Source organism: Thamnophis sirtalis, unplaced genomic scaffold (genome assembly GCF_051295495.1).
Source record: "Thamnophis sirtalis isolate CommonGarterSnake01/CBP01778 unplaced genomic scaffold, rThaSir2_p1.2 scaffold_14, whole genome shotgun sequence".
Lineage (NCBI taxonomy): Eukaryota > Metazoa > Chordata > Lepidosauria > Squamata > Natricidae > Thamnophis > Thamnophis sirtalis.
This window is the reverse complement of record NW_028261394.1, coordinates 18,826,761-18,852,491: the sequence shown is the minus strand read 5'-3', so window position 1 is coordinate 18,852,491 and position 25,731 is coordinate 18,826,761. Positions and strand designations below refer to the sequence as shown.

General features: G+C 49.7%; 1 protein-coding gene across 2 annotated transcripts in view; it reads left to right on the top strand.

Moving 5' to 3' along the window:
* Positions 1-25,731, top strand: part of HAPSTR1 (HUWE1 associated protein modifying stress responses) — a 44,272-nt gene that overhangs the window by 12,645 nt on the left and 5,896 nt on the right. The gene's annotated exons all lie outside the window — the stretch shown is intronic.

Sequence of the window (25,731 nt, the reverse complement as noted above, 5' to 3'; positions counted from 1 at the left end):
TCCTCGACGTCCCTTTAGCAAGGGGTGGGGGGGAGAAGCGAGACGCATGTCCTAGCGTGGAATGGGACTGTTCTCCTCCTGCCCTTTGCCCCCAGGATTTCTCCCCCAGTCATCCACCTCTATCACTTCACCTCCACTGTTAGGGACCTGGCTGTTCGTCCTGGGTAATGGGATTCCTTCTCTTCCGTCCCAGGCCCTTCCTCACGGCCTTTGGGAGAAATACTTTTCTAGCTTGGACCCAAGGCAACTGGAGACTCAACACAAAACACTTTCTCCCTCCATGCCTCTCTCTCCCTTCCTTTCCTCTGATTGGCTGGTGGCTAACTGTCTCTTGAGCCCAAAAGGCCGGGGTGAAGAGTATCTCTCCCAAAGGCCCGTGAGGAAGGGCCTCGGACGGAAGAGAAGGGGTCCCATTACCAACGCCAGATTATCGGCTAGTATAGCCTAAGATACAGCTAGAGATTTCTTGGGGAGCTGCTTTCTTGAGCTGGTTTTACCTTGTTGGGCTGACCCTTCAGTACCTTGAAAATATACCTTATTTAAGTTTGGCAGAACAGTTTAGCTTCTGTGGTTCTTTAGGTTCAATTTCAATCTACTTTTCTTTGAGTTTTTACCAAAGAAGGAGGGTTTTTTTTCGGGTGGGAGGGAGAGAAATAGCTAGTTTGATAAGGTTTCGTTCAGAGGCTGATCTTGCTGCACAAAGCATGGAAGCGGACATGTTTATTTGGTAATGTGATTTATGAGCGTTCATGGCTTATATGACTCTACTTTTGGTTGGCTATTAGTTGTTTGGTTGCTTCAGAAAACCCTTCGGGTAGAAGGAAAAAAAATTCTACTTGAGGTTCTCCATTTCATTCTTCCAAAGCAGGGGTGAGGAATTATGGCGACTTTAAGAACCAGTCATGTTGGCTCAGGAATTCTGGAAGTTGAAGTCCACACAGGGGTGGGTTTCAACCGGTTCGCGGCGGTCTCCGCGAACTGGTTGGTCGGCGAACCCGGAAGTACCGTATTTTCACGACCATAAGCCGCACCGGATTATAAGCCGCAGTATCAGTTAATGTTAATTTTTCAAACTTTTTTCACATATAAAGCGCACCGGGTTATAAGCCGCGCTCAGAGACCCGGCTCCCCTTGGTTCCTCATCGAATCACGTGCGCAGGTTGCAACTGGAACTCCGTCTGCCCGAGTTGGGGCATTTTCTGGCTTGGGATGCTCCGGCGGCTTCTTCGGGAGGCAGCCCGCCGGCTTCGGCGAAGGCTGGGACGGAGAGCGCGGCGACCGTGGAGCATGTGCAAAGTACTTTCGCCCCCACGCCGGCCCCCCTCACCGCGCGCCGGCCTTCGGGGATGAAGGGGCAGGACTTCCCGGGCGGAAGGCATGCCTGGCTCTGCGGCTCCAGCCCCGGCACCTTTCGGCCGAGCCTCTCCCGCCAGGCGGCCGCCTTCCTCCGCTGAGCGGCCCCGCGCAGCCTCGCCACCCCGGGAGATCGCCAGCGCTCTGTCCTCTCCGCCTCCCGCGCCTTGCCCGCCGCCCGCCCGCCCAGGATGCTGACCTACTGCCATGCCCCGCGCCCGCCGCTGGCCCGCTCCTGCGCCTCCGCCGCCGCCGCCCTGCTCGGAGTCCTCTGGCTGCACGCCTGCCGCGGCATGCCCCATGTCATCCGCATCGGTGAGCCAGGCGGGGGGGGACGGGGGCGGGCAGGGCGCCCGGGTTGCGGTCCCCGGGGTGGGCGCACGTGGCAGGCGTCGGCTAGCGGGACGTTTCTGGCACGGGAGGCTTCGGGCTCCGCTGCTCTCCCGGCTCTTGCCCGGCCGGCGTGGTGTGCTGGGAAGACCGGCGCCGCACCGGCCACCCGCGCGCCCTTGACCGGCAGCGCAGAGCCGGCTGGGGCGCGGAGCGGAGTTAGGCAGGGCGACTGCCGGGGCGGATGGGGTGCTCGGCGCCGGCAAATCCTGAAGGGCTGCGCCGGTCTGCCGTCCCTTCTTGCGGCGGCGGGGGTGACGGAACAGCCCAGTCTATAGGGGCTGGGAGCTGGGTGGCTCTCTGCTCGCCCCCCGGTCTCCGACTCAGAAAGTAGCGAGGTTGAAGGGAGAGACCCGAGGAACGTGTGCCTGCTTGCGAGCTTCAAGTTTGAGCGTCGGGAGGGAGAGATTTTCGATCTTTTTTCACATATAAAGCGCACCGGGTTATAAGCCGCACTGCCGGTTTTTGATCAAATTTTAGGATTTTCAGTGCGGCTTATAGTCGTGAAAATACGGTAAGTAACTTCCGGGAACGGCGAAGGACCCACCCACCCGCCCGCGCTTCTTACCCGGTTTTGACGAGTTCTGCGCTTCCACGCATGCGCAGGACGCGTACAGTGCCTGCGCGATCCTCCAGGAGCAGCTGGAGCATCGCACAGACGCTAGTACGCATGCGTGCACTGCGCGTGTGCACGAGGATGCTGCCGGCCCCGTTTCAACCGAACCGGTTGGAACGGGGCGAGAAACCAACCCCTGAGTCCACAAGTCCTATAAAGGGGCTGTAGCACCCCACCTCTGTTCTAAAGAAACAAAATACTTCCTTTGAACTTGTTCCAAAATATTCGTCTTTCAGATAGAGCTAGTCGGATGGAGGATATAGTCTGATGCAGTTGGAAGAGTGGATGCATCATTTGTGGATGCTTTTATTATTTTTTAATCAATGAGGGAAGCCAGATTTGTTTTAACCGAGTGATTCACTTAATTTCTGATGTGACCTGCTGAACAACAGAGGTCGAGGCAAAAAAGGTAAAATTGGGCATGACTCATTGCCTTGCTTAGCAGTGGGAATTCTGGACTCGGTTCTGGTCATAACACCATCTGTACAGAATTTAAATATCTTGCTTGAAAATTATGCAGAATTGTAGATTTCAAAATTCTTTGACAGATGAAAACTGCTGAGGAAGCATGTCAGGGAGAATTTTCTATCTCTGATCTCTGGAAATGAAATAGAAGCTTTTTAAATATCTGCTCTTCTGCCATGCTGCATGCCAACCTGTAGTAGAGATTTCATTTGCAATTCGATAAAAGTTGCCGGTTTCACATCCTGCTCAGTGCGCCGATGTTGCTGCAGCAGGATTAATTCAAATCGCAATTGGACACCATTTTAATTGGTTTAAATCTCTGCACGTAACTCATTGGGATTAGAAAACTATCTCATGTGGAAAACAACCCTGATGGTTTTCCTCTTGTTAACTCGGTGGGCAAACCTATTCTGACTGCTAAGATGGCAGTTTGCCCCCAATGGCTTGAATATCGCTTTGCTTTTGGAAGTAATCAAAATGGCTGGCGATATCTGATTCTCTTCAGGTTTCTGCTCCCTTCTTGCCAGGGAAGCTGGCAGCGAAGAGAAGAGAGGTGTGATTTATGCTTCACAAGGCATATATGCTTGAGTTTCCACATCCCTAGTTGTCAAAGTGCTGAAGAAGCTTGGCTCCGCTTCTTGAGACTGGCTTGCTAGGCAGGATAGGCAGTGCTGTTGTTAGGTAGGTGACTGGTTGGGGTGATCTAGAGCAGGCTGGTATTATTGCTTAGTTTTCAAGTTTTACAAGTTTGCTTGCCTGTCATGGGGCGAGGGAGTTAAAGTAACAATATGTTTACACATTTGACTTGGATGCTCCCTGCAAATGAATAGAGGAGTGTCACTGCATCTCCTGGGTCAACATCTGTATATCTGTTGCTCTATAACTGTGATGGCGAATCTATGGCACACGTGCCCGAAGTGGCACGCGAAGCCATATCGCCTGGCACACGCAGCATTGCCTGTTCCTCTTCTGGGTTTCTGGCACACATGGGCAGGCGGCGATTAGCTGGTCTTTGTGCATGCAGCAGTGCCAGAAACCGGAAGAGCTGGTCTTCCATTTTGAGCATGCGCGCCAGCCAGCTGATCATCATGCGGTGCCGAAAAGGTTTGCTGTCACTGCTCTCTATAGTATTGGTTGTAGCAGCTAAGATCACTTTGATTCAGGTGCTGCCAATAAAGAGTCCAGTCCAGCCTTGAGCTCTAAGCTTTTGATTTCTGGATGTGGATGTTACCTTCTTTATGCTTTATTTCCTGGCCAATGCACGCAACTGGAATTTGAAATTGTTTAGGGTGTCCTTTAGCCTCTGTGAAACCTTCATCTAGAGAGATGTCAGAAGTTGGTCTTTGTGTAAGTTCAGTGTAAGAAGCTTTTTTCAAATGACTTTGACATTTATAGATTAGGTGTTCGTGAGAATGTAATGAAATTCACCAGTCCCTTCATAAATCAAGAATTTTCTTTTCATCCTGAACGTAGCAGCAATTAAAAGTGTTCAGTCAGTGAAGGCTTTTGAATTGTCATCATAAAAGTCCAATTCCTAATCTCTATGTATGCCACCAGTATTTTTATATTAAGCTGTAAAGTAGTGTAGAGTAGAATATGGAATGGAATGGAATTCACAACCAGCGATGGGATTCACTTAGGTTTATCACCGGTTTGCAACTGTGAGCGTGTATGCTCGTGTCACGCGTGCACCTTCTATACTTTGCTCGTGTGTGCAGTGTGCACGCATGTGTGTGGCATCGAAAATGAGGCTACACAGGAAGTTTTGGGGGCAGGGTCCAACCACAATTCGGCACCATCGGTTTGGGTTAAACTGGTCCGAATCGATTGAATACCACCTCTGATCATATCACATGGGGAATTTTTCATGAAGATGAAGATATTTACTGGTAAGTATGTGTGTGCCTCATTGCTGAAGCTCAAGGCCAAGAAAAGGAAGAATTCCCCAAAGTGCTTAAGCAATGTTACTGAATTTACAACCACAACTCTTGGCAGCCAGAAGTTTCCTTTCGTAAGGACTGAGACAAAACCATGAAGCAGAATATTGCCAATTATTCAACGTGGTCTCCTTGTGCAGAGTTGGTTTGCCTTGTAGTACTAGATTCTAGCTCAGTCCAGGGCTGTAGCGAGAGCTGCCTGCTTATGGCTTTCCGAAAGACCTGGTAGAAAAACCTCATGGCACATGTTGTACTTTTTAGTTGGTGAGAGATGCTAAGTCCAAGCGGTCACCCATCATAAAGCGACTTCTTTGGATTTAGCCTAGTGTTTTTGTGCTTCCTGGCTTGGAAGAGGAGAGCATGATTTGGTTTCTGGTAGCAAATATAGGGCCAGGCAACTTTGTGGTGGGCAGAAATGGGACTTTACATATAGTCTAGTCTAGTCTTATATTGTCATTGTACAAAATAAATACAACGAAATTGGTTTTAGCCTCACTGGTGCAAAATTATAGTGGAAACGAAAAAAGAAAGAAAGAAAAAACTACATACGTTTCTATATGTGTGTGGAGTGATTGTGGTTGTATTTAAAAGTCTGACAGCCCAAGGATAGAAACTATTTTTAAACCTATTTGTTTGGCTGGCTATACTTTGATGTCTTCTGCCCGATGGTAGAAGTGCAAAGAGACACTGACCAGGATGTGAATCATCTCTAAGTATCTTCCTTACTCTGCTAAAGCAGCGAGACCTGGCGATGTCACCCAGTGGTGTCAGAGGGCAACCAATGGTTGCTTCTGCTGAATTGATCACTCTCTCTCTGTAGGGCCTTCCTGTCCGCAGTTCAACCAGCATACCAAACTATAATGCAATATGTGAGGATGCTCTTCATGGTGGACCGATCTTTGGACAGATAAGAGCCTTAGTTGATAGGGCAACAAAGGTGAACGGAGTATAATTTTGTTTCAAAAACCATTCAGTCTATTCTAGAATTTCATTATGTGATATCCTCTTCAAAAGGATTGTTTTCTGAACTTCTTGCATCCCTGGGTATGAGGTGGCCTATCTGTGATCGCACTCAGTTATATTTCTCTCTTTTAAGTTTGCTGAACTAAAAAAAATAGGTAGAATTTTGGAAAAGCAGAACTGGCAGCTCCAAGTAATTGGCATCTGACAAGGTTGCTTCAAACTTAGACTTTCCAGCCTAAGAAAAAAGTGTTAATTAAATAGCTAAACTTAAATGATAGCATGATGGTGAGATGTTCCAAATGAACATAATTTGTGTCTGGCAAGTGGAATGACTCTTTTCTTGAGAAATCATTTCTGTAGCACTGGAGGCTAACATTTTTGGCAGGTTTGCTTGTGTCAAGAATGTGAAAATAATTTGTGGGGAAGTGAACTAACTTGCACTTCTTGACATTGGAAAAAACCAAGTTTTTAAAATTAACAATGCGTTTCCATGCATATTTGCTGATAGGTACTGTATGTCCTATTTTTTTACAAATAGATTTATTGTTTTGTAAGTCCAATTTATTACTTAGTAAGCCTTAAAAGCAAAGGCATTTAATTTGTGTAAAAAGCACAATGTTTTCAATCTTTTGAAGAAACGAGGTCTTTTGGGAGACAGTTTAATTTTAAATGTATTGATTTTAATTTTAAATGATTAAGTTGCTCAAAATGAAGTAGGCGTTCCTGAGTCTTAACGAGTATACCATGCTTTGTTTTTGTTAGCAATAGTAAGCAGGCAAAAATTGTGAAACAGGCAACCCTCCGTATGTAATAAAAGTATAGCTTGGACTCCATCCTCCAATGAGTCAAATAGATATGGGAAAGCATTGATTTTCTGAAAAAGGGGCAAAGTGTAGACTACAGACGATCCACACGAAATACTTCCTTAATTAGCCTCATTCTCTGAATCTGAATTAGGGTTTTTTTATACTACTTTTCAGTCTTTATAGTAGCAGAAGTCATTGCAACTTCAGAATAGAAAGCAGTGCTGTAGGACAGTGATGGCGAACCCCCAAAAGGGCCTTGGTACTTACCTGATACGCCTCTTCTCATAGTGGGGGAGGAGTAGCCAGGATGGGTTAACCTTATCCTCTTGTTGATTGGACTGAGTCAGATAAGCTCTTGGTATACACTCCTACCTGAACCGGGAGGCTCTCACAACAGTCACTCGTGCCCTTGTGACCTCTAGGCTGGAGTACTGCAATGTGCTCTACATGGGGCTGCCCTTGAAGAGTATTCGGCGACTTCAGCTGGTTTAGAACGCAGCCGCGCGAGCGATCGTGGGTGCACCTCGTTTCACCCACGTAACACCTATCCTCCGCGAGCTGCACTGGCTGCCTGTTGATCTCCGGGTGCGCTTCAAGGTGCTAGTTGTCACCTACAAAGCCCTTCATGGTATTGGATCTGGGTACTTGAGAGACCGCCTACTGCCAATTACCTCCACTAGGCCAATAAGATCCCATAGATTAGGCCTCCTCCGAATTCCATCAGCCGGTCAATGTCGACTGGCAACTACCCAGAGGAGGGCCTTCTCGGTGGCTGCTCCGACCCTATGGAACGAACTCCCCGTGGAGATTCGTACCCTCACCACCATCCAGACCTTCCGCATAGCCCTTAAAACCTGGCTGTCCCGACAGGCCTGGGGCTAAAGATTTCAACCCCACCCGAATAGTATGACTGTTGCACTTTTTAACGATGTATTGTCTTCATGTGTGTAACTTGTTTTGTCCTTCCCTCCCCCTGAATTGTGAGCCGCCCTGAGTCCCCTCAGGGAAAAGGGCGGCATACAAATAAAGTATATTCTATTCTATTCCTGGTCCACCAGGCTCCGCCCAGTTATCAGCGAAGAACTCTATCCGACCCGTTGTGTCATCCACTCCACACCTTGTTAAGGTTTCAAACTTTTTATTGAATTATAACTTGAACATATTAGTGCAATATCCATCATAATTCTGTTACATTACCATGACAGGGAGGGTCTGGTTACTCCTCCCCCACTATGAGAAGAGGCGTATCAGGTAAGTACCAACGTCCTTTCTCCATAGTGAGGGGAGGAGTATTCAGGATGGGACGTACCAAAGCTAACACGTCCCTAGGGAGGGTAACATACTGAGGGCCCCTGGCCACACTAAGCCTGGTGGGATGTGTCCCCCGTTCTATGAACCTCCTGTAATATCCTGCGACCAAATGAAGCATCTGCCGAGGCAAAGGTATCCAATTTGTAGTCCCTCACGAAGGGTGAGGAGGAAGACCACATGGCTGCCCTACATAGCTCTGTCAATGAGGCCTGCGTTGCCCAGGCTGGCGTGGTGGCCGCACTTCGTGTGGAGTGTGCTGTGATGGGGCTCGGTGACTGTATGCCCCGGGACTGGTAGGCCGTAGCAATGCAGGTCCTCAACCACCTGCCTATGGTGGTGGAGGTCACCTTCTTGCCCAGAGACCCCCGGTTGGAATGAGATAAACAGAAAGTTGGGGACCCCTGTGGGGGGTTGCTGGCTGGAACCCATGCCCACCTGTGTGTGTGTGGGGAAACCAGAGGTGGTAACCCCGTGGTAGGGCTGATTCCAGGGAAGCCGTATGCGGGTGGGATTGCCACCCTTGAGGAAGACCCCAAAGACCTGATGTGTCAATAGGGATCCTTGCAATGTGGTTGCCTCCCCTGTAGCCCTACCTGTTGCAGGGACTCCAGGGTCCTTCCCCTTCTATCCCAGGCCTGGAGTGGGCTTAAGGCCACTTGCCTTTTTGTAGAGCTGCTCCAGCTTCCTGTGCCTTCGCCTTTCATACTTAGATGGCTTGGAAGGCTTGTGACCACCCTCTGCCTCCAGCTCTGCCCTGGGGGAAAGGTGCTTCTTTTTATCTCTGGCCTTTGTTCCCCCGCCCCCTTCTGGGCTGCCTCTGGGGTGGTCACTAACTTTGGTTGCTCCTCTGGCCCTCTGGTGGGGCTGCTTGCTGTAGTTTTATAGATTTATAGATTTATAGATTTTATTGTCATTTATAGGCCGCCCTTTTCCCTGAAGGGACTCAGGGCGGCTTACAATTCGTGGGAAAGGAGTGCAAGACAAAACATGAAATAATATGTGAATAAAATAAAACAATAAAACACAACATTCATTCAACATTCGGGTGGGGCGGATGAAAATCTTATCCCCAGGCCTGACGGGATAGCCAGATCTTAAGCGCTGCGCGGAAGGTCTGGACGGTGGTGAGGGTGCGAATCTCTACGGGGAGATCGTTCTAAAGGGTCGGAGCTGCTACTGAGAAGGCTCTCCTCCGCGTAGTCGCCAGTCGGCACTGACTGGTGGATGGAACTCGGAGGAGGCCCAATCTGTGCGATCCGATGGGTCGAAGGGAGGTAATCGGCAGGAGGCGGTCTCTCAAGTACTCAGACCCACTACCATGGAGGGCTTTATGGATGGTGAGTAGCACCTTGAAGCACACCCGGAGATCAACAGGTAGCCAGCGCAGCTCGTGGAGGATAGGTGTTATGTGGGCGAACCGAGGTGCGCCCACTATCACTCGCGCGGCCGCATTCTGGACTAGCTGAAGTCGCCGGATGCTCTTCAAAGGCAGCCCCATGTAGAGCACATTGCAGTATTCCAGCCTAGAGATCACAAGGGCTCGAGTGACTGTTGTGAGGACCTCCCGATTCAGGTAGGGTCGCAACTGGCGCACCAGGCGAACCTGGGCAAATGCCCCCCTGGTCACAGCCGACAGATGATGGTCAAAAGTCAGCTGTGGGTCCAGGAGGACTCCCAAGTTGCGAACCCTATCTGAGGGGTATAGAATTTGACCCCCCCAGCCTGAGCACTGGCCAAATTATTGGGAGGGAAACACAACAGCCACTCGGTCTTGTCCGGGTTGAGTACCAGTTTGTTAGCTCTCATCCAGTTCTTAACGGCCTCAAGACCCTGGCTTATCACGTCCACCGCTTCATTGAGTTGGCACGGGGCGGACAGATACAACTGCGTGTCGTCCACGTATTGATGGTATTTTATCCCGTGCCTCCGAATGATCTTGCCCAGCGGTTTCATGTATATGTTAAATAGTAGGGGGGATAAGACCGAGCCCTGCGGCACCCCATAAGTTAGGGGCCTCGGGGACGATCTCTGCCCCCCAACCAACACTGACTGCGACCTGTCCGAGAGGTAGGAGGAGAACCACCGTAATACGGTGCCTCCCACTCCCACCTCCCGCAGTCGTCGCAGAAGGATACCATGGTCGATGGTATTGAAAGCCGCTGAGAGGTCAAGGAGAACCAGGGTGGACGCATGGCCTCCATCCCTGGCTCTCCAGAGATCATCGGTCAATGCGACCAAAGCGGTTTCTGTGCTGTAACCAGGTCTGAAGCCAGACTGGAAGGGGTCAAGATAACTAGCTTCCTCCAAGGACCGTTGAAGCTGGAAGGCCACCACCTTCTCAACAACCTTCCCAACAAAGGGAAGGTTGGAGACTGGACGGTAATTGTTAAAAACGGCTGGATCCAAGGATGGTTTCTTCAGGAGGGGGTCTCACCACCGCCGCTTTAAGTGCGGCGGGGAAGTGCCCCTCCCGAAGGGAGGCGGTTACGACCGCCTGGATCCAGCCTCGTGTCACCTCACTGCTGTTGGCAACCAGCCAGGAGGGACACGGGTCCAGTATACAGGTGGAGGCACTCACAGCTCGTATGGCCTTGTCCACATCCCCAGAGGCAACATCCTGAAACTCAACCCAGAGATGGTCTGCCAAGCTATCCCCCTGTGTCTCGGCTGGATCTGCAGAGGTGGAGTCCATGTCCGACCGAAACCGAGCAACTTTGTCCGCCAAGAACTGGACATACTCCTCAGCCTTACCCTGTAGGGGTTCCCCCGCATCCCTCCTATTTAGGAGGGAGCGGGTTATCCTAAACAGTTGCAGGTAGTTGCATCCTGCCGGTCTCTTTATTGCCGTTGGGTGTCGCCATCTTGGAACACGCGGCTCCTTCTGGCTTCAAGATGGCGCCCGTGCCAGGAGACAAAGGGCTCCTCTTTTAAAACTCCTGGTCTTGCGGCTTATGCTCCGAGGAGCTGCCATGTGCCCCTGCCGCCGGTTTCCCCGCTTCCAGGCACCGTTAGAGCCTTGGCTCTGCCCATGGACCCCCATCAATGAGGTGGGCCACGTGGACAATGGCGTGGGCGCCCCACGGCGTTTGGGAAGCCACGGTTCACTGCTCAACCCAGTGGGGAGCAGCGGAGCGTTCGGGCACCCAGTAGAGTTCCCATAGTGAGGCTCACCTGGGCGGGGGTCCAGCACTACCCTCGCTTTATGGTAATTCAATTCGCGCCCCGCAGCGCTTGAGGAAGCTGCTGTCGGGAGCGACGGAGAGTTCCAATGCCGCTGGTGCCATCGCGACAGGGCTTGCCTTTGGAAGGCTTGTGCCCTTTGTCTCCTGGTCGCCCGGCAGATTTCTTTTCTGAGTGATGCTTGTCTCATTCAGAGGCCTGAGCAGCGTGCTGCACCCAGGGGGGCTTTTGGCAATTCTTTCGCAGCTCAGGGAGCTTCCAGCTTGCCTGCAGTTGCTGCGGTAGGAAGAGAGATGAATTTTTTTCACTTTCTTTAGATTTCTTCAAATTTATCGGAGATCCAGGATGGCAAATCGTCCAGTTGAGGGACTGAGTCGATAACGGGCGGAGCTTGGTGGACCAGGGGCGTATACCAAGAGCTTATCTGACCAGTCAAGAGGCTACAAACCTTTGTTTCCTCCCTGTAGCTCACCCAACAGCTCATGTCAAATCCTGAAGCATCCTTATTCAGTCACCACACCTGCCCGGATTCACTTATTTTTATACGTCCAAACAACAAATGGGGTCTGCCTGGACCAGTGTTTTTTATACCTTGACAATTGTAACATCTCTGGACATCAACTTGCAAAATTTCCAACGCTGTGTTAGGACATGTTTACAGGTAGTCCTCGAGTTATGAATGTAATGGAGCCTGCCAATTATTTTGTAAGTGTGAGTCATGTAACTTGATCATGATTGCGCCCTGCTTTCGACCTTGGTGGGCGGAGAGATTAGGCAGGGCAAATGTAGCACCTCTGCTGTCGTTCGTAGGATGAACGATGGCTGTGGTGCTGCAACATTCGTAATTTCAGAACTAGTTCGTAAGTACCGTATTTTTTGGAGTATAAGGTCACACCTTTTTCCCTCAAAAAAGAGGGTGAGAATCTGGGTGCGTCTTATACACTGAATATAGCATTTTTGGCCTCCCAAAACCCCTTTGCAAAAATGGAAGTGCATAGCCCTTAGGAGGCTTCCAGAGTGCTCCGGGGGGGGGGGAGGGCAAAAATGAGTGAAAAACGGGCTATTTGTTGCTCGTTTTTCCCCCAGCCCCTAGGAGCACTCTCTAAGCTGTCTAAAGGCTATGCATGGCATTGTTTTGACAAAAAAATGGGCCCGTTTTTGCAAAAAATGGGGTGTTTTCGGGAGGTCTGCAGAGTGCAAAAACTTTTTTTTAAAATTTGCCTCTTCAAAATCTTGGTGCATCTTATACTCTGAAAAATACAGTAGTTCGGGGGAACTATGTCATAACTTCGGTCACTAAATGAACTGCCTTAACTGGGGGATTTCCTGTATTCTCTTTCTGTACTCAGGCTGCTTTGCATGGTTCTGTTTCCTTTTCGCATGGTGGAAAGTAATTTCAGTCCATTGCCTTGTTTTTTACAACAGCAGAACACAATTCCTTCTGGTGAGTTTTCCAGGAGTTCAAGGACTGGGGAAGGTTCAGCCATAGTTCCTGAAAACTCCTGGTGCTGCTTACAGAAGCTGAGTGGCATGATCATGTGGGAGAGTTTAAACCAGAGGTGTCGAAACTTGGGAACTTTAAGACTTGTGGATTTCAACTCCCAGCTGGGGAATTCTGGGAGTTGAAGTCCACAAGTCTTAAAGTTCCCAAATTTCGGCACCCCTGGTTTAAAACATGGTCCTGTTAGTGGAAGACATTGGTCTGCATTTTTGTCTCTTTCACGCACACCCTCCCCAAATGAAACACAACTGTGTAACAATAGGTGTAAACGGCTTAGGCTCCATTTTTCGCCGTCATTAGTGACAGTTACTAAATCAAGGGGAACAATTTTGGTTTCCTTAGAATCTTTAATCTCCTTCCCAACGGCAAAAGTGTGTTTTGTGCCATGCGTGCCCTTTGCTAGTTTTTAATCTTCCCTCTCTCAGGGACAGCCTTCGGCAGCCAATTTACTGCTCCAGCCTGCTCTACGTTGAATTGCTGCACTGACATTAGGTGATACAGATGCACCTGTTAAGACTAGAATCGTAGGGCTGGAAGGGATTTTGGAGGTCTTCCAGTCTAATCCCCTTCCCCTATATTATCCAGGACAAATGGTTATCCAGTCTTTTCTGAAAAGCCTCCAATGATGAAGCACCCACAACTCTGGAAAAGATCCTATTATAGGAAATTTCTCCTTAGTTACAGGTTAGATGTCCTTAGTTACAGGTTAGACGCGGTTGAGGCTGCACCAGGCGGCTAGGTAGCAGGTCAGGATCCCTGTTTAAGCTGTCAGAGGACTCTAGCCCCGGAGGTTCATCTGAGCTCTGGATTGCCGCCAGCAGCCCTGGTGTCGCTCCAAGCTTGCGGCAGCCATTTTGGACAGTAAAAAAGGCATGCTTTTAGAAGTCAAATTGTTTTTTTCGTGCCGCAGCCAGGTCCTCTGCAGATCGCCACTGGGAGGGGTATTAATTGAGTGGCCTTGCTCTGGATCTCTGCGGTCTTTGGCTTCCCCAGGCCATTCCCTGCTTTCTCTCAACTGCACAGATCTGCAGGCGCCTTGGGCCTTCCAATTTGACGCCAAAACTCATTGCTGCATTCTCTGCCTGGGCCCATTGACTCTGCTCTCCAATTCCTCTGGGCTAACTATTATCTAAGCCAAGTGACTTCCAGCAAGTTCAAGCCAGCAAGAGTGTGGGCAAGGCCAAAGATCAGGCAGGACCCGTCTAAGCGCAGCAGACCCAATCCTGCGGCCAAGGGTGCTAGTGCAGCATGTCCTACAAAGGGCAAGCAGCCCAGATCACAAAAGGTGTCTTAAGGCTGAGGAGAGACTGGCAGAGAGAAGCCAGAGAGCCCTAGAGAAACAATTTCAAAGGCTCAGGGAAACTAGGGGCCTGACAAGGAGCTCCCTCTGCCTGCTGATGTTTCTGCTGTCCCTTCCATTGTCGATCCCCTTCCAGAGGAGGTTCCATCGGTAGTGGATGAGGAGGATTTTGGGTTCCCCCAGCCTGAGTGATGGTACGTTGGTCAAATTTTTGGGAGGAAAACACAACAGCCACTCGGTCTTGTCTGGGTTGAGTATCAGCTTGTTTGCTCTCATCCAGTCTTTAACGGCCTCAAGACCCCGGTTCATCACATCCACCACTTCATTGAGTTGGCACGGGGCGGACAGATACAACTGTGTATCGTCCGCATATTGGTGGTATTTTATCCCGTGCCTCCGAATGATCTCGCCCAGCAGTTTCATGTATCACAGATGGCATCCAGCAACTGGGCCTCACATTGCCTCTCCCAGGCCGTGCCAGAGCCAAGACGAAGGTCCCTGACTCTCAGGCACAATCGAGCAAGGGTCTCTCCGCCTGCCTCCTCAGCCATCAGCGAAACATCTGACACTGAGGAGGGTGTTCAGGATGCACCGGACTTGTCTGAAGACGAGAATCTGGCCCCCGATGTTCCAGCATTCTCAGGCTTGTTCAAGCCCTCTATGTTCCGGGCCATCCTCACCAAGGCTAGGGCCTCATCTATTCAGATGGGACTTCCTGCTCAATCAGATAAAACTTCCTCAAACCAGGGCAATAAGACACCTGCCAGATCTCAGGACGAGTGATCTCCCCAAGATCTGGTTCCATCACCCCAACTCTTCCTAGATGTTGTCCGGTGCCAATGGGCTCAGCCAGGGTCAAGGGCCAACCCCAGTGGAATGGATAAAAAGCTCTACTCCATGGAGGCTGGAATGGAGGATCTCCAGAAGCTCCCCCAGGTGGATGATCCCATAGTGGCCCTGATCTCGAACTCAGTCCTTCCAGCGGATCTGCTGGAAGGACTCAAGGCTGAGGACAAGATGGCAGAGAAGGCCTGTCATAAGACTCATATGGCCACTGCGTGGACCATGAAGGCCGCCTCTTCTTCCTATTTCAGTAGTGCAGCCTTATTTTGGCTGCATGTTATTGGCCAATCTCCCAGCTAGCGACACTAGATCTCGCCAGGATGTAAACAAAATAATCACAGCGGTAGAGTATTCAGCCGACGCCTCCCTTAACGCCACCAAATTTTCATCTAGGGCTTTTGCCTCCAATGTCACCTCACGTCGCCTGCTGTGGCTCCATCACTGTCAGGTGGACATGAAGGCAAAACGGAAGCTAGCTTCGGCCCCCTTCAAGGGCGGCAAGCTGTTCGGGGAGACCTTGGACTCGGTACTCATTGAGTCCAAGGACAAACGCAAGGTCTTTCCGGCTGTCACCAACAAGCCAGACTGTAAGGGTCACTCATTTTTTCGCAGGCAGCCCTTTTGTAATGCAGACACCCACTCTACCTTTGCGGGATACACCAGACCTTGCACCCAGTCACAGGACCACTCCCATGAGAAGTCCTCATTCAGTGATAAGAATAGACAGCAGGGAAACCGCACAACGTTCTGAGGTTTTTTTTCAAACCGTTCCTTTTGACGGATAAAGTGACCGTCCCTGGTCCCCTCCCATTGGGGGCAGGCTACAGCTGTATGCTGACCAATGGGAGGAGACAACAACAGATGCTTGGGTTCAGAACACGATCCGTTATGGCCTAACCTTAGAGTTTCTATCGATGCCCCCGCAGACATTCATCCACCGACCCCTTCCCAAATCGCCCTTCAAACGCCAGGTGATGCAGGCAGAGACCAGGCATTTACTGGACATAGCAGCCATTGAGCAGGTGCACCCGGGTCAGGAGGACAGCGTTTTTTATTTGATCCTTTTCCTTGTTCCCAAGACATCGGGGGTGGGTGGGTGAGAGCAATACTGGACCTCAAGAAACTCAATATCCATCTGGTGTACAAGCGCTTCAAGATGCAATTGCTCCAAACCATATTGAGTTGCATCAGATAGGACGATCTGATGACATCAATCGACTTGAAGGAGGCATACTTGCACGTTCCCATTCACCCAACGCATCACAAGTTCTTGAGGTTCCAGTTTGCAGACCACCATTACCAGTACAGGCCCTTCCCTTCAGTCTCTCGGTGGCTCCAAGAACATTCACAAAACTCCTGGCTGCAGTCGCAACAAATCTCCGATCTCGTCCTGTACGGCTCGTCTGCTACCTGGATGACATCCTCCTGCAGTCGTTATCCATCCTGCAAGCACATCAGGACATCAACCTCACCATTCGCACCCTCGAGCAGCACGGCTTTTCTGTCAATTGGGAGAAGAGTCACCTGATTTCAACCTCCAGGATTCAACATCTGGGCATGGTGATCGACTCCATCGCTTGCAAGGTTTACCTCACGCAACAACGAGCGGACAGTATAACCTCCCTTGTGCGACAGATCAGGACATCCAGGTCAGTCTCCATTGTGACTCTATCCCAGCTGCTGGGCAAATTGGATCTCGTGCATTACTGTAGTTCCCTCGGCTCGGCTACATGCACGGAAGCTTCAGTGGTTCTTGCTTCCGGTTCAATGTCGCAAGGCCAGCAACTCCAAGAGGGTAGTGACCATACCTCCAGGGGGTCATTAGGTTGCTCAGGTGGTGGCAGTCACCGGCACTGAGAAGGGGCTCCCTGTTCAAGGATCCAGAACACCTTGTTATAACGACAGACGCCAGCCTCTACGGCTGGGGTGCTCACTTTCAGACACACATGATGCAGGGCAGGTGGTCGCCAGCAGAGCTTTCCCACAACATAAACTGGCTGGAGCTCAGGGCGGCCAGGCTAGCTCTTCGACATTTCCGCCAACACATCAAAGGTGCGCCCGGCCTAATATTGAGGGACAACATTGTCACCAAGGCGTACATAAACCACCAGGGCGGAACTCAATCAAAGGGCCTGATGTTGGAGGCGGAGGCACTCGGGCGTTGGGCCGAATGCTACCTCGAATCACTGAGGGTGGATCACATCTTGGGGGAAGAGAACGTATCTGCAGACTGGTTGAGCAGAACTACAATATGCAACTTGGAGTGGCAGCTCCATCCCTCTCTCTTTTACCAACTATCCCAGAGATTTGGTCTTCCGACAGTAGACCTGTTCGCCAGTCCGACAAACACGCATCTCCCCTGATTCTTCTTGCGGTTCGAGTGCTCCGGAGCGGAAGGAACAGATGGCCTTCGATGTCATTGGCCTCCCGGCGCCCTTTACACCTTCCCGCCTCTCAACCTTATTCCCCAGGTAATCAAGAAGATCCTGTTGGAGGGAGCGGAGGTGCTGCTGGTCACCCCACATTGGCCGAGGCGATCCTGGTTTGCTGATCTTGTCGATCTATCAGTGACCAAACACTGGTGCATTCCTCAGGAGCAGATCTCCCTCAGCCAGGGGCCATTCCTCACCCGGATCCTCAGTGGCTCCAGTTGACCGTCTGGCACCTGAGGGGGACCTTCTGAGGCAGGACAATTAATTGGACAAGGTCATCCTCACCATCCAGGCGGTCTTCCATGGTTCACATCTATGCCGCAACATGGACAGCTTTCGCATCTTGATGCCACTCGGGCCATATCAGCGCCGCCGCAGCAACTATCCCGCAAATCCTTGAGTTTCTCCAGAACGGACACACTGCGGAGGCAGAAGGACGCCTTGGCCACCATATTATCCAGAGACGATACTATACTGCTCAACAGACATTCCAGGGTCCGCAGCTTCCTGAAAGGAGCTACTAACCTGACTTCCCCAATGGTCCACCGGTACCTGGCGATCATTCTGCAGACGTTGACCTTGGCTCCATTCGAGCCTATTCGCTCCATCACCTTGCAACACTTATCATTTAAGACTGCCTTTCTAATTGCCATCACTTCGGCACGCAGAATTTCTGAGCTGGCAGCCTTATCGGTCAGGGAGGACCTCTGCATTGTGCATCCGGACAGGGTCATTCTTCGTCCCCTTCCTCCCAAAAATTAACACCTTGTTTCACAGGTTGCAGGAATTGATTCTCCCTGATTTTTGCCCACATCCCAGGCACCCCAGGGAACGCATTTGGCACAAGTTGGACGTCCACCGGGCGATACGCGTATACAAGAAAAGAACAGCTTTCTGCAGGTCTGAATCCTTCTTTGTATCTTTCCAGCCCACTTCAATGGATAGGAAGGTTACCTCTTTGACTATTGGACACTGGCTCCGTGTCTGCATAAAGCTGTCCTACAAACATCAAGGCCGCCAGTTTCCTCCTCATGTAACGGCTCATTCCACAAGGAGCGCTGCGACCTCAGCTGCTTGGGCAACGCAAGCGCTCATTGAGGAAATATGCAGGGCAGCGCCTTGGTCCTCACCATCTCCATTTGTTTGTAACTATAAGTTGGACTCCTTCGCAGCTGCTGAGGGCTCCTTTGGGAGAAGAGTTTTACAGCGAGTTCTCGCTGCTCCGGAAAACGGGGTCTTTCTTCTTCCCACCCTGGGACTATATAGCTTGGGTATGTGCCATGCTTGGACACTTCAAGCAGTGCCTAGGAGAAAGACCGTTGGCTTACCTGAATGCTCGTTCTCTAGGTGCTGTGGGAGTGTCCAACCCCACCCTGGGGTAGTCTAGTTGAACTGTGTTATTATCTCTGAGGACATAATCCATTTGTTTGCGACGTCCTTCTAAGTTTCATCTCTTTTCAAACTGAACTCCAAAGGAAGCAGAAGGCGTGACTACACTAAAGATTTAAACTCAAGTCCTTAGGCAGCAAGCTGAAGTTAACCCATGCTTGGACACTCCCACAGCGCCTAGAGAACAACCATTGAGGTAAGCCAATGGTCTATCCAGGGTGCATTTGATTTAATCATGATTTAAATCACCAGTAAACAGGCTTGATTTACCTCTACCTGATTTACATCATAATTTCTAAAGAGCAAATGCTATCTCTGTCCCGCAGTGGCTCCTCCTCTGACCCGCTGTTGTCTCACTGACAGCCCCAACATTGCTGAATATACAGCCTCATGTGACATAACTAAGCTCCATTTCATGCAGAATAAACTAATTTTTAATGCATCTTAAATAGAAAACTATCTTTAGATAGATTTTCACTTCAAAAGCCTTTTATTAAAATAAATTTGATAAAAATAAATTGATTTTTTTTAAAAAAAAAAATCCTCATTTTTTTCTCCACCCTGGTACAATCACTTCTCATGATCCTGATGCTCTCCCTCTGTTAGGAATGCATTGTGTTTTGGGGGAACTGCAGTACACTGCTGGCACATACCTATTGGGTGGGCCACTAGGACAGCAGCCCCTAGCCTTTCCTGCTCTGTGAACTGGCAGTTGGGGGGGGGGATAGAGGGGGTGGTTTTGTGCACGGGCCCTCTGCTTGTGAAAATGGAGCTTAGCGTCCTTGCTCACTGCTTGCGCGGCCCAGTTCTCAAGGGGCTGTGGCTCGGGGGTTGTGGACCCCTCCGTTAGGACACTGAGCTCCCTCTCACAGTTTGCTGCCGTTGAGCCAGATGCCACCTTTCCTATACCTGTGCACTTGATTGTACTTGTCTAGGTGCAGGACCTCAACTTTTCTCACTCTTGAACTTCATCTTGTTGGATGGGGCCCCACTGCTGAAGTCTATGAAGAGCCTTCTGAATTTTGAGTCTGTTCTCCAAAGTGTTAGCAGTTCCCTATAAATTGGTGTCATCCACAAAATTGATGAGCTCCCCTACTACCCCTCATCTGGACCTAGATCATTTAGGAAGGTATTAAAGAGCTTTGCCCCCAAAACAGAACCTTGAGGTCATTGTTCCCTCTAAGCTGCGTAGCCACGTGGCCGCGCACGTGGCAACAGAACACCGCGCAGCAGTTTCCAACTGCCGCGCAGTGGTTTTTGTGAGACGCCTTCCACCATAATAGGAGAGGAGAGCCAGCCTGGAGACAGCAATCAGTTCTAGATCCACAAGGCAGAAAGTAAGTAGCTCAGAGAAGGGGTGTGGGGGTTGGGAGAAGGCATGGGACGGGCTCCCAGCAGCGGCTGCTCAGATTTGCCAGAGCGGGAGGGAGGGAGAGAGAGAGTATCCCTCCTTCCTTCAGCCCAACACTCTCGCTGGCATCCCGGCCAGATGAGAGGGACTGCAGAGGGTCTCCTCGAGTCTAGGGTAGCGAGTCATTCAATGGGAAATTTGCCTCTTGGAAGGAATGACCTGGATTGGCTCCCGCGTCATCTCTCCTGCTTCGTCTCTCCTGCCTCTTTGCTTCTCCGTTCGGTCTTTGGGCGGCAGATCGAAAGCGGAAGCCAATCCAGGTCATTCCTTCCAAGAGGCAACTTTCCCATTGAATGACCCACTGCCAGAGAGAGAGAGAGAGGGAGGGAGGGAGGGAGGGAGAGAGAGAGAGAGAGAGAGAGAGAGAGAGAGAGAGAGAGAGAGAGAGAGAGAGAGAGAGAGAGAGAGAGAGAGAGAGAGAGAGAGAGAGAGAGATAGATATATGCTACTGTAAGGTTGAGAAAAAGACCAACTTCATTCCATGGAAACCAAACAAAGTTCATATGGAGGGTTTCTTTCTACGATGGGCTTCTTGGGTCAACAGTGAATATCAGTTATCAAAAATGTAGGTAAAAAGTTAAGCAGGCAATAGGCAATCACCAAAAGGGAAGCCAACTTTCTGAATTCTGTTTCTTTGACTTAGTGACTTATAAATAGTAGACTAATGTTCTGAAAACGTGACCTAAATTTCTATATATTTTAAATAGCTGTAAAGCTATGCTGAAAAAGTTGTTCTCAAGGTATTGTGATAAATTCAATAAAAAGAAGGAAATTCTTGATGAACTTAAGGAGGAATGAGAGTATTGGATAGTAAATAGACAAATAAAATTACCAGTCAAAGAGAATATTTGCACCTCAGGGTTGAAATGAGATGTTCTCTCTTCCTCTTTCCTCTTCCTCTTCTCTCTCTGTCTCTCTCATCCTCTTTCTTTTTGTCTTCTCTTTCTTTCTTTTCCATTCTTCTGTCACTTTTTCTCTCCTCCCTTCTCTCTCCTCTTTGTCTCTTTCTGTCTCATCCTTTCTCTTTGTCTCTCTTTCTCTCTCCTTCTTTCCCACTCTTCTGTCACTTTCTCCTTCTGTCCCTTTCTGTCTCTCTTCCCTCTTTTTTCTTCCTCTCTTCCTCTCTCCTACTCTTTTATCACTTTCTCTCTACCGCCCAACCTGTCCCCATACTTATCTTCAACTGATCATTTTTGCAATAATTTACCTTCTTTTCTAAATAGGCACAGTTCCCTTACTGGATCCCTCGCTCACTCAAACACACACACACACACACACACACACACACACACACACACACATATGCACACACATGCACAAAACCATTTTTCTCCATTCCAATTCAGATCCTATAAATCAATTGCTCTGTGAAACATCTGTGAAAAAAATTCAGGTGCTCAGACATGAAAATGTGCCGCTCAAACACTATACTTTTCTGCACACACTGAAAAAAAATTAGAGGGAACATTGCTTGAGGTCCCTCACTGCATGTTCCCCCCCCTCCCCTGCAGATGCAGTTCCATTAAGGACGACACATTGAACATGGTTTGTGAACCAATAGCGAATCCATCCGGTGGTGGCGCTGTCCATCTCACGTTGTTCTACGTTACCAAGAAGTAGACTGTGGTCTACTTTCAAATCCCTTACTAAAGTCCAAATATTTGGACCACAGCATTTCCCTGACCCACTAATTTAGTCGCTTTATCAAAGAAGGCCAGAAGATTTGTCGGGCGGGATCTGTTTTTAACAAACCCATGCTAGCTTCTTGTAATGGCTTTGTTCGTTTCTAGACGCTCGCAGATCCATTGCTTGATCCTCTTTTCCAGGATTTTCCCAGGTATCAATTTGAAGCTAAATGGTCTGTATTGGATCCCCTCCCCCCTTGTAGATTGGAACCACATCAGTTCTTCCTCAGCCCTTGGGCAGTTCTCCTGTTTGCTCCAGGAGCTTTGAAAGATTCTGTTCAGTTATTCAGAGATCACGCCTGCTCTCTCCTTCAGAACTCTGGGATGTAATCCTTGTGGTTGCGGTACTTAAACTCGTCTAGAGTGGATAGGTGTTTTGTTACCTATTTCTTGCCTTTTTTTGACCTGCATTCCTGCTCTATCTCACTGTGCTGCTTTCGGTACATTGGGCTTTTCATCCCCTCCCATTTGCCTGAAGACAAATGCAAAGAAGAAATTAAGCAGTTCTGCTTTCTCCATAGTGAGGGGGGAGGAGTATCCAGAGTGGGTTGACCTTGTCCTCTCATGATTGGATGAGTCAGATAAGCTCTTTGGGCAACGCCCCCTGGCCAGCAGGACTTCCCCATATTTTGACTCATCCACTCACTGGAAAGGTTGCACCACTCTGGACCTCCAGTAATTTACAAAGGATTAAGGAAAATAAACTTGGACCCAGTGAATCCTGCCTCCCTACATCGGGCACATCCTCCTCCTGCAAGGACTGGACTGCCACAAGCCCACTGGGGCAGCACACAAGCCCACTGGGGCGGCACGCTGTGGCCACTGAGTGAAACAGAGTCACTCAGTGAGGACCTTTGCCGGGCACGCAGGAGGACAGGGCACATGCTTCCTAGAGGCAAGCCCTTGACGCAGAGGCTTCTCAGGAGCACGAGCGCTCCTCCGCTCCCCTCGGGTTGAGCCACGAATCACGGGTTGTTAAAACGCCCTGGAAAGCCTGCGCTGGCAGCTATCACCAGTGAACAAGGTGAGAGCCAGAGAGGCTCAGAAAGAGCTGCAGGAGGCAGGGGGAGGCAAGTGAGACACCCTCCAGTGGCAACGGCAGCCGCATGGCAAGCCTGCAAAGGCAAAAACCATTTCCATGTGCTCCAGCAAAGAGGAGCCTTTTGAATTTGGAGCCGGGGGCCATCTTGAAAACATGTGGTCCAAGATGGTGGCCCCCAGCAGCTCAAAGGAGGCCGGCAGGAGGCCAGCTCTCAGCCCTCCAGCAACACCACCACCGGAGGCTCTGAGGAGCCCTTAAAAAGGTGAGAAACCATCGCAGAGGCATTAGCCAAGGGCGGGGGAGGCAGCAAAGGGCCAAAAGGAGGCTTATCAAGGAGGTTAAAGAGGCAGGCGGTGGAACAATCCCCCCCTCCAAGCCTATCTCCTGTATGAATCACAGAGGCAGCTGCCACAAGGCTTGCAGGAAACCCCCCCCCCCCAACCTGAGAACTCCTACCCCCAGGGCTTGTCCTCCAGTGTTACAGCAATCTTGCCTAACGATGTATGCAAGCCCATTTCTGTCCCTTTTCTGACTGCCAAGCAACAGGAGAAGGCTTCCCCCTTAAGAACACTCTCCTTTAAGTAGGAGAAAGAGAAGGGGGCGAGAAGGCCCTCAGAAGGAGGCTGGCCAGCAGCTCTTAGTAGCACAAGCTGTGTTTTTTTGTGGCTAATTCTTGAGGGCGGGGCTATGTTATTTGCCCCGCAGAGCCATTTTGGAAGAAGCGGGAGGAGAGGCCCCACATGGTCCAAGCCGGCAGCCCCCTGCAGCCTGGAAAAACACAAGCAGAGGGGGGAGGAGTAATCAGCCCGGCTGCTAAAGGCTGCAGCTCCCAATGGAGGGACAGAAGAACCTCCAATCAGGTTAGAGATTACCCCTGAAGGCCTTCCAAGGGTGGGGGTGACTAGGCAAAGAGCAAAATGCAATGCAATACAATTCTATGCAATACAATAGCAGAGTGGGAAGGGACTTTGCAGGTCTTCTAGCCCAACCTCCTGCCTAGGCAGGAAATCCTATACCATTTCAGACAAATGGCTATCCAACAGCTTCTTAAAAACTTCCACTGTTGGGGCATTCACAACGTCTGGAGGCAACTTCTGTTCCACTGATTAAGCGTTCCAACTGTTAGGAAATTTCTCCTCAGTTCTAAGTTGCTTCTCTCTTTGATTAGTTTCCATCCATTGCTTCTTGTTCTGCACTCAAGTACCTTGGAGGATAGTCTGGCTGCCTCTTCTCTGTGGCAACCCCTGAGATATTGGAACACTGCTATCACGTCTCCCCTAGTCCTTCCTTTCAGTAAACTAGACTTATCCAGTTCCTGCAATCGTTCTTCATAGGCTTTAGCCTCCAGTCTCCTGATCCCCTCTGTTGCTCTTCTCTGCACTCTCCCTAGAACCTCCATATCCTTTCTACATCATGGTGACCAAACTTAATGCAGAATTCCAAGTGTGGCCTTACCAAGGCCTTATAAAGTGGGATTAACACTTCACTGGAGCTTGATTTTATTCCTCTGTTTATGCAGCCAAAAACTGTGTTGGTCTTTCTGGCAGCTGTTGCACACTGCTGGCTCATATTAAAGGGTTGTCCACTAGGACTCCAAGATCCCCTTCACAGTTACTACTGTGGAGCAAGGTATTCTGTACCTGTGCACTTCATTTTCGTTGCTAAAGGTAGAACCTTACTTCATTGAATCTCATTTTCTTAGGCAGTGCCCAATGTTCAAGTGTATCAAGATCCTTCTGTATCTTTAGCCTGTATTCTGGAGTGTTGGCTATTCCTGCCAGCTTGGGGTCATCTGCAAATCTGATGAGTCCCCCCACCGATCAGCATTTAACAAACAGAGAGCTAACAGTCATTCTGGCTCCTTCTTATGACCGCTTGAGATAACAGCAGTACTTAAAGAAACAGTACTACTATCATGGCATATATATTGCTAACCCAACTGTTAGCTTACACACCTAACACCCTCATTCAAATCACTGATGAAGATGTTGAAGAGTACTGGGCCCAACACAGAGCCTTGGGATACTCCACTGCATTCTTCCCTCCATGAAGAGGCAGTTCCATCGAGGAGTACAGGTCTGTGCGGTTGGTCAACCAGTTACAAAGCCATCTGGTGTGACTATGTCTAACCCACATTCTTCTACTTTATCTAGTAGTAGGTTATGGTCTACCTTATCAGGACTTGCTGAAGTCCAAGTTAACTATATCGATGGCATTCCTATAGTCCACTAGTGTTGTCACTGTATCTAAGAAGGCAATATGGCTAGTCTGGCATGATCTGTTTTTGACAAACCCAGGTTGGCTTTGGGCTCTTGATCTGTTTTCCTCCCTTTCTGAAGAGGGGAACCACATAACCAACCCTATAGGAGTTCTCCGGTACTCCAGGATCTCTGATAGATATGGTTCAGTTGTTTGGAGATCTCGTCTGCCAGTTCCTTCAGATCCCTGGGGTGTAACCCATCCGGTCCTGGGAATTGGACTTTGGCTAAGGTAGACAGGTGCTCACTTACCATTTCTTCCCTATCTCATCTTGGGTTCCTAATCTGATTTTTGGGGTGCTGTTCTTGATAGGTTGGACTGTTTTATCCCTTTGGGTAAAGACAGATGCCAAACATGAGTTAAATAGTTCTGCCTTACCCCTGCTGCTTGTCACCTTCTGGCCACTTTCTCCCAGCAAGGAACCAATGTTTTCTTAATCTTTCTTGTTTTTAACATGTGGGAAGATGCCCCCTTTTGTATTTTATTTTATTATCATTGTTGTTGTGGTTGTTATTATTATCATCATCATCATTATTTTACCTTTGCAGCAGGCCTTTATTGTGAGCCTTAGCTTCCCTCACTTCATCTTTACACGCACTCTAGTGGCCGCCCATTGAACTCCGTCTGTGTTTACATTCAGAATATCTCTGCGCTAATCCTAGCCATAGAATCATAGCACCCTTATGGCCGGGAGAAAAAGGGTCAGACAGGCCGGTCCCCATGCCAGAACCCACCACAAACTCAGAATGGGATGTCCGACTATGAGAAATCGCAGAAGCACCTCAGATAGCCTATGATCTTAGACAGCATTCGCTGAGGGCAGAACATATAGCAGGGGTGGAGAACAT